Source organism: Salvelinus alpinus, chromosome 18 (assembly GCF_045679555.1).
Source record: "Salvelinus alpinus chromosome 18, SLU_Salpinus.1, whole genome shotgun sequence".
In the NCBI taxonomy this organism is placed as follows: Eukaryota; Metazoa; Chordata; class Actinopteri; order Salmoniformes; family Salmonidae; genus Salvelinus; species Salvelinus alpinus.
Genome location: NC_092103.1, coordinates 4,312,486 through 4,320,626, shown reverse-complemented (window position 1 = coordinate 4,320,626; position 8,141 = coordinate 4,312,486). Strand labels below are relative to the sequence as shown.

The 8,141-nt window shown below is 38.5% G+C and overlaps 1 long non-coding RNA gene across 1 annotated transcript; it reads right to left on the bottom strand.

The window, feature by feature from the left end:
• Positions 1-665: 665 nt before the first annotated feature.
• On the bottom strand, positions 666-5,749 carry LOC139544624 (uncharacterized). Its single transcript, XR_011668902.1, has 3 exons — positions 4,240-5,749; positions 3,972-4,059; positions 666-2,392 (listed from the first exon to the last, which is right to left on the bottom strand). It is a non-coding gene; the product is annotated as an uncharacterized lncRNA (long non-coding RNA).
• Between the last annotated feature and the right edge of the window lie 2,392 nt (positions 5,750-8,141).

Sequence of the window (8,141 nt, the reverse complement as noted above, 5' to 3'; positions counted from 1 at the left end):
AATATCAGTCAGTTAACATGAACTTTAGTAATGATGAAACCTTTATGTGCTTTTTTCATTACATAAAAGTTTCAAAATTCACAAAAGGTGATGTTAGCTGATGAAGATTATCTCATTATCTCATCTCCTAAGCCTGTGTTTACCACAGACCTTATTTTCCGGCATTTACCCAAAAACCATACCATTTTTTTTAATTTCCTCATAGGCAATTCAGCCATTCTTGAAAGTCAGGACAAGGATCCTGCAAAGAAACATTTTTATAGTTGAGAAATGTATTTTTTAAAACAGTGGCCATTTAGAACTAAATTTGGAGTGTAGCTTTATAGTTATGTGATGACATCATGTGCCCCGTTTACCTTCGTCAATCATAATTCATTAGAAAAACACAGTTTCCATCATCATTTGTTGCAATGAAGAAAGTTAGACAAAACAAAAATCCACCCCTGTCGAATGGATACAAATTTAGTTGATCTTTAGATCATTTCTCCTCTTCTCTTTCCATTACACATCACAATGAGTTCTTCTTCTTCGTAAGCATATTGGCAATTGAACAATTTAATGTGCATCCCGCCACCTACAGTGTGGGATGGAAACAGGATTCCCCCCAAAAACTGAATGTTGTGGAAATTCTACACATGGGACACTCAAAGTCAATCTTAAATGAATCATTGTTTATTAACAGCAAGCTGGAGAGGTAACAGTCAAACTTAAATGCATAAAGTACCAGTCTGAAGTGAGCTCCACCGGGGCAGTCCCATTAGTTCTCTTATATACTGCTTACACAGACAAGTTATATCTGCATGATTTAGCTAATTTATTATTCATAATTAATTAATCATTAACGTTTGGTTCATGCATGTGACCGACCAATATTGGTTCATGCATGTGACAGACCAATACCTCATGAGGCTTCTTCTCTCCAAGCTGAGACCTTGAAACTGAGATATCCCTTTCATTCTCAAAACAAAGTTCTGGGCGTTCTGACAAATTGCAGATACTGATAGTGAGGATTCCTCCCAGGCACGTTCAATCAGTCACTTGCATGAGCACAGAAATTGGTTATTACTTAACAGAGGAGTAAGTAAACAAAATCAACGCATAAAACCAGACACTTTCAAAACCCTTCATTCTGGGTTGTAAACAAAATCAACACATAAAACTTAATCCTTTCTAACTCTTCATTCTGGGTTGTACAATCCAACTTGTAAAACCATTGCAGTCAAATGTTTTAATTTAAGTCCCCCCTGCGCGACGGTTGAGCTAACGTAGGCTAATGTGATTAGCATGAGGTTCTAAGTAATAAGAAATTTCCCCAGGACATAGACATATCTGATATGGGCAGAAAGCTTTCATTTTTGTTAATCTAATGGCACTGTCCAATTTACAGTAGAAATTACAGTGAAAAGATACCACGCTCTTGTTTGAGGAGAGTGCACAGTTATGAACTTGAAAATGTATTAATAAACCAATTAGGCAGATATGGGCAGTCTAGATATAACATTTTGAACAGAAATGCAATAGTTTGTTGCATCAGTCTAAAACGTTGCACATACACTGCTGCCATCTAGTGGCCAAAATCTAAATTGCACCTAATCTGTGATATTACATTTTGGCATTTCTCTTGCATTTCAAAGATGATGGGGAAAGAACGGGGGAAAAAACACATGTATTATCTTTTACCAGTTCTAATGTATTATATTATCCTACATTAATTTCACATTTCCACAAACTTCAAAGTGTTTCCTTTCAAATGGTATCAAGAATATCCATATCCTTGATTCAGGTCCTGAGCTAAAGGTAGTTAGATTTGGGTATGTCATTTTAGGTGACAATTTAAAAAAAGGTTCCGATCCTTAAGCGGTTTGACCTTCGCTTCATACAGTTCCACATATGCTTCATTACACAATTTAATTTATGGATTCTGGCAATGACATTTCAGCTGGAGCATTTGTCACGAGTGGCATGTTAATGGCAGATCGGTATCTCAATGCATTTCTAGTCTAAATTACTATAACCTTTGCAATGTGCAGACCTCCACAATCAATCTGATACCCCAAATAAACCATTTTGGACAAGCCTAAATCAATTACGGGCACGGTTGACCCCCTCCTTCATGGCACTCATTCTTCTGGCGTTTCTTCATCAGCTGTTTTTCAGTTCGTCCTCCGAATGGCACACATGTTCATAGTGGATGGCCCTTGATAATGACCCAATTATAATATCTGGGGAATAATCAGATTTTCCCAAGCAGACAAATCTCTCACCTGAGCCACCACTGTCCTTTACGGTCCATTATGTCTTGTCCATTTTACTACCAGTACACCAGCAGCATGTAAGAAGTTTGGACGGGATCTCTCTCCATGCTCACTCCACGTGGACTCATGTCGCACTCCTGAGAGAAATGACATGAGAGAAAAGGCAGTTGATAGCTTCGACTGGATGCTGTTTACACGTTGCTGGCTCGGAACTCAGGTCTCACGGTTGAAGTGTTGAAGGAGCATAGTGAATGCCATTGTCGCCATTACTTCAGCCGGTTAGAGGGGGTGGGGCTCACACTGTTCTTGGATGAATTATCCCTTTCATGCATCTAGATACCTTCTGTGGTCACTGTGGTGGTTAACCTCTCTGGGATATGTGGGACGCTAGCGTCCCAACTGGCCAACATCCAGTGAAAATGCAGAGCGCCAAATTCAAATAAATTACTATAAAAATTTAACTTTCATGAAATCACACATTCAATATACCAAATTAAAGCTACACTTGTTGTGAATCCAGCCAACGTGTCAGATTTCAAAAATGCTTTACGGCGAAAGCAAACGATGCTATTATCTGAGGATAGCACCCAAGCAAACAAACACAGACCATCATATTTCAACCCTCCAGGCGCGACACAAAACGCAGAAATAAATATATAATTCATGCCTTACCTTTGACGGGCTTCTTCTGTTGGCACTCCAATATGTCCCATAAACATCACAAATGGTCCTTTTGTTAATTAATTCCATCAATATATATCCAAAATGTCAATTTATTTGGCGCGTTTGATCCAGAAAAACACCGGTTCCAACTCGCGCAATGTGACTACAAAATATCTCATAAGTTCCCTGTAATCTTTGTCCAAACATTTCAAACTACTTTCGTAATACAACTTTAGGTATTTTTTAACGTAAATAATCGCTAAAATTTAAGACGGGATGATCTGTGTTCAATTCCGGAGGAAAACAAAGTATAGCGAGCTTTCAGGTCATGCGCCTCTAACAAAGAGTACGCTTCTCTCTACCCTCATTCTGAACAGTGTTACTTCTTCATTTCTCAAAGGAAAAACCTCAACCAATTTCTAAAGACTGTTGACATCCAGTGGAAGCGATAAGAACTGCAAGAAGGTCCCTTAGAAATCTGGATTCCCAATGAAACCCATTGAAAAGAGAGTGACCTCAAAAAAATAAAGAAAATAAAAAAATGTCCTCGGGGTTTCGCCTGCCAAATAAGTTATGTTATAGTCACAGACATGATTCAAACAGTTTTAGAAACTTCAGAGTGTTTTCTATCCAAATATACTAATAATATGCATATCTTAGCTTTTGTGCATGAGTAGCAGTCAGTTTAATTTGGGCACGCTTTTCATCCAAAATTCCAAATGCTGCCCCCTATCCTAGAGAAGTTAATTTCTTTACTATCATATGAGGAAAGACAAACTTATCACACAAGTCAGAGTTATACTTAAACTAAATCTTTATTCGCTTATTAATAAGGGAGCAGGTCAATACAACACACACTTATAAAGCGATCGATTGAGTGCTCTACGTTAATGATGGCTGGTCGATGAATCACGCTCAGATGATTCGTTGAGAGCCCCGAGACAAAGGTACAAAGGTATTTTATAGCCAAGATACACCCCCTTCAGTCTACATGACGAACAACAGATGTATGGAATTGGTCACAAGGTTAAGATTTGTATGAAAGATACTTACAATTCACAGCAGACAGTATCTGCTGTAAAAACAGTTATCTTTGTGTAGAGACCAAGGTCTGGCCCTGGGGTCATCTCTCCCTGGTACCCTATAGAACAGAAACATTAACTCATGCTCTGGAATGCGGTATCACCCAAAGACATTGTAAATCTTCCAGAGGCCCATCCTCAGTAAAACACACACAGATGAGCGTTCTATCAACCCCTTATTCTGTTGCATAAAACAATAACAGCATTAAAACATAATCTTGTAATTTCCACCATATCACCTTTGCCATAACCTCGAGAGAAGACAGCCATGAACAACACTTCAGAAAATGTAATTTGTGTGCCCTTTAAGGTGCATCCTTTCCTCAGGAAGCCATTCAAAGGGAGAGATACAGAATCATTGGTAAACATGGTAGCGGACATTCCATCCATCCTGGAAGAAAGAAAATAAACAATTACTTAGTTTGCACATCAAAATCAGTCCTAAAAATTCTTAATCTTAATCGAGTTTACTGCATCTTGGGCAGGAAGTCTTTATAAAACCATGCATATCCAGAATTATATTTCAGACACATCAGATGATACAGTGTCCTGTTAACCTTTACTTAACACCCATCCCGGATCCGGGAGCATCCTCATCAGTAAAAGCTGACTAGCATAGCCTAGCATAGCACCACAATTAAATAATAGCATATAAATATCATGAAATCACAAGTCCAATACAACAAATGAAAGATAAACATCTTGTGAATCCAGCCATCATTTCCGATTTTTTAAAGTGTTTTACAGCGAAAACACAATATGTATTTCTATTAGCTAACCACAATAGCCAAACACACAACCGCATTTATTCACCGCATAGATAGCATTCGCAAAAACCAGCAAAAGATATAAAATTAATCACTAACCTTGACCAACTTCATCAGATGACAGTCTTATAACATCCGGTTATACAATACACTTATGTTTTGTTCGAAAATGTGCATATTAAGAGCTGCAAACCGTGGTTATACATTGTGAATATGTAGCATCGATTCACCAGAATGTCCGGAGCTATTTTGGACACTCACCTAATCTGACCAAAGAACTCATCATAAACTTTACATAAAAATACTTGTTGTATGGCAAATGAAAGATACAACCGCTGTGTTAGATTTAAAAAAATAACTTTACCATAACAAACAGCTTGCGTTATTGCGAGACAGCGCCCGCCAAAACGGCAGAGAATAGGAATCAACATTTTCCACAGAAATACGAAATAACATCATAAATTGTTCTTACTTTTGCTGAGCTTCCATCAGAATCTTGTACAAGGTGTCCTATTTCCAGAATAAATCGTTGTTTGGTTTTAGATTGTCCTTTTCTCCTGTCGAATTCGTGCCACAATGCTAGCCAATGTTGATGACGTTCCCAGTTTCTCTCGACGCAAAGAACGTAAAACTCCAAAAGTCCCAATAAACGTTGAATAATCTGATAAAAATCGGTTGAAAAAACATACTTTACGAAGTTATTATCACATGTATCAAATAAAATCAGAGCCGGACATATCCGCCGTGTATACCGAACGCTTTTCAGAAGCCAATGTCGACGTACTTCGCGCGCCAGAGAAGACAAAGAAATTTCCAGACCTGTCACTCCAAAAGCTCTTGTTCGGCCTCAGATCAAGCTAGACACCCCATTCCACCTTCCACTGCCTGTTGACATCTAGTGGAAGGCGTATGAAGTGCATGCATATCGATAAATATTAGCCAATTGAATAGGCAGGCCCTGGAACAGAGCATCGTTTTCAGATTTTTCACATCCTGTATGGAAGTTTGCTGCAAAATGAGTTCTGTTTTACTCACAGATATAATTCAAACAGTTTTAGAAACTTGAGAGTGTTTTCTATCCAATAGTAATAATAATATGCATATTGTACGATCTAGAATAAAGTACGAGGCAGTTTAATTTGGGCACGATTTTTTCCAAAGTGAAAACAGCGCCCCCCCTATTGACAAGAAGTTTTAAGCGGAATAGGCACCTTCTAAAGTAAACAATCCCAGAGCCCCTGTTTTGTAACCTTATAATTTTGACCTGTTGCATTGACATATGTCCCTGTGACATCAACTAGTCAAAATATGAAACCTGTTGTTTTACAAATCTGCTAGAACCTTAAAAAATGTTGGTGCTGGCTTATCAGCTCAATATTTAGTACTAAAAACATTTACTCTGATCTACTTCAATTCTGGACACAGTTCCACGTAATGGAACCAGATTATTGTTTTAGATGACATTACCTTCTTACTTAAATCACTGGTATTATCCAAACTATAGAATTGAGTAATAATGATTGGAAATTGTCAAAAACGTCTCTTACTCAATTATTCTTACCTCTGTCCCAAATATTCCCACTGTGTCCCTTACAGACTGTTTGAGTTCAGTGAGTACTGGCAGCTATCTATTTATCCACAGGAAGCTTATTTCTAACCCAAACCACAGATGGCGGCCTCTAATTTAATATCAGTCCCAATGCTCACTCTGTTCGTCATGTGATCTTGTATTGAAACATTTACTTCTTCAAAATGCTAAGACATTGCATTATTAGAGTGCTATCTGAAAGCCACTAATATTACCATTGACTTTGTTACTTTCACTAGTCTCCATATCTGTTTCCTTCAACTAGGACTCCCTTCTTCCCAATAGGAAGACCATCTCAATCACTACTGCTAATACACACGTCTCACTCTCAAACAATGTTCTGCCTTCACACCTATTGTAAGGTTAAAAACAAAACAAATATGATAACTTTCTCTGTATTGGAAGGCGTTGTTTTCATTTTAGTCTATCCTAACAATGTTACTCTGTATATTTATTACCAATTTCTGTTGGATATTCACTCTATGCTTTACACTTATTACATGTCTATTATTTTGAGATTCATATGTAATGTGCCAAAATTATAAAATACATTGGCCAATTCAGAAGGGAAGAGATAAACTTTCTGCGATCAACATGCTTTAAAACTGGGCTGGCAATGTCTATCAGTCCCCTGTAGATGGCGTGCTCTATCCATAATAAGCCTCTACTGTAATATTCATATGTGTAAACATACTGAATTATAATTGGATGCATTTTACCGCCATATCATACTGTGCTATGATTGGTTAAGACCACCCAAATGGTTAGGTCATGGTCAGTTTGATCCTGGTTGGCGATACGTGAACATGCCAGTTATAGCTAGCTAATAAAGAGCTACGTTAAGAAATATCCTGTAGTACTGCATTTTATTATTTTGTACAAAGCGTGCAAAACAAGACATGGTGTCAGAGTAAAAGGTCTTAAAAGATGGATTTTTCTGAAGTTCCTTCACCTCGAATGGACTGGGAGTCTATAAACTTACCCGATGCATGGCGTAAGTTCAAACAGCATGTGGAGCTAATGTTCACGGGCCCTCTGAAGGAAAGAGGAGAAGAGGGAAAATGCAGCTACTTGCTCCTCTGGATCGGTGAAAAAGGGAGAGATATTTACAACACATGGACACTTACCGAGGCTGAATCAAAGGTACTGAAAACATACTACGATCGTTTTGAAGCATATGTTGTGCCGAAGACCAATACGATTTTCGCTAGGTACAAATTCCATGAGAAAGTACAGGGAGCTAGCGAGTCTTTTGAACAGTTTGTGACAGAGCTGCGTCTGCTTGTGAAAGACTGTGATTATGCAAACAAGGATGAGATGGTCAGGGACCGTATTGTATTTGGAATACACTCACCGCGAGTGAGAGAGAAACTTTTGAATGTTGGGTCTGAGGTAACGCTGGACAAAGCTATCGACATAGCCAGATCTCACGAGCTAGCACTGGCTCAGATGAAAACCATTTCGAGCGCATCACGTGAACAAGCAGTGCACGCAGTCAGGCAGACAACAAAGCACACCTCCGGTGCACAGAGAGCGCGTTTTAGAACAGAGAGAAACATAACTCCAAAACAGAGCGACACAGACTCAAAACGCCCCAAAACATGTGGATATTGTGGATACAAAGTGCATGGCGAACAAGGAAATTGCCCAGCTAAAGGCAAACAGTGTACTAAATGTGGAAAATGGAATCACTTTGCTAAAGTGTGCAGAGCTTACCGTGGAAAAACAGTACACACAGTGAGTGAAGATGAAATGTCAATCAAAGAGTCAAACGCTGATAAACTGT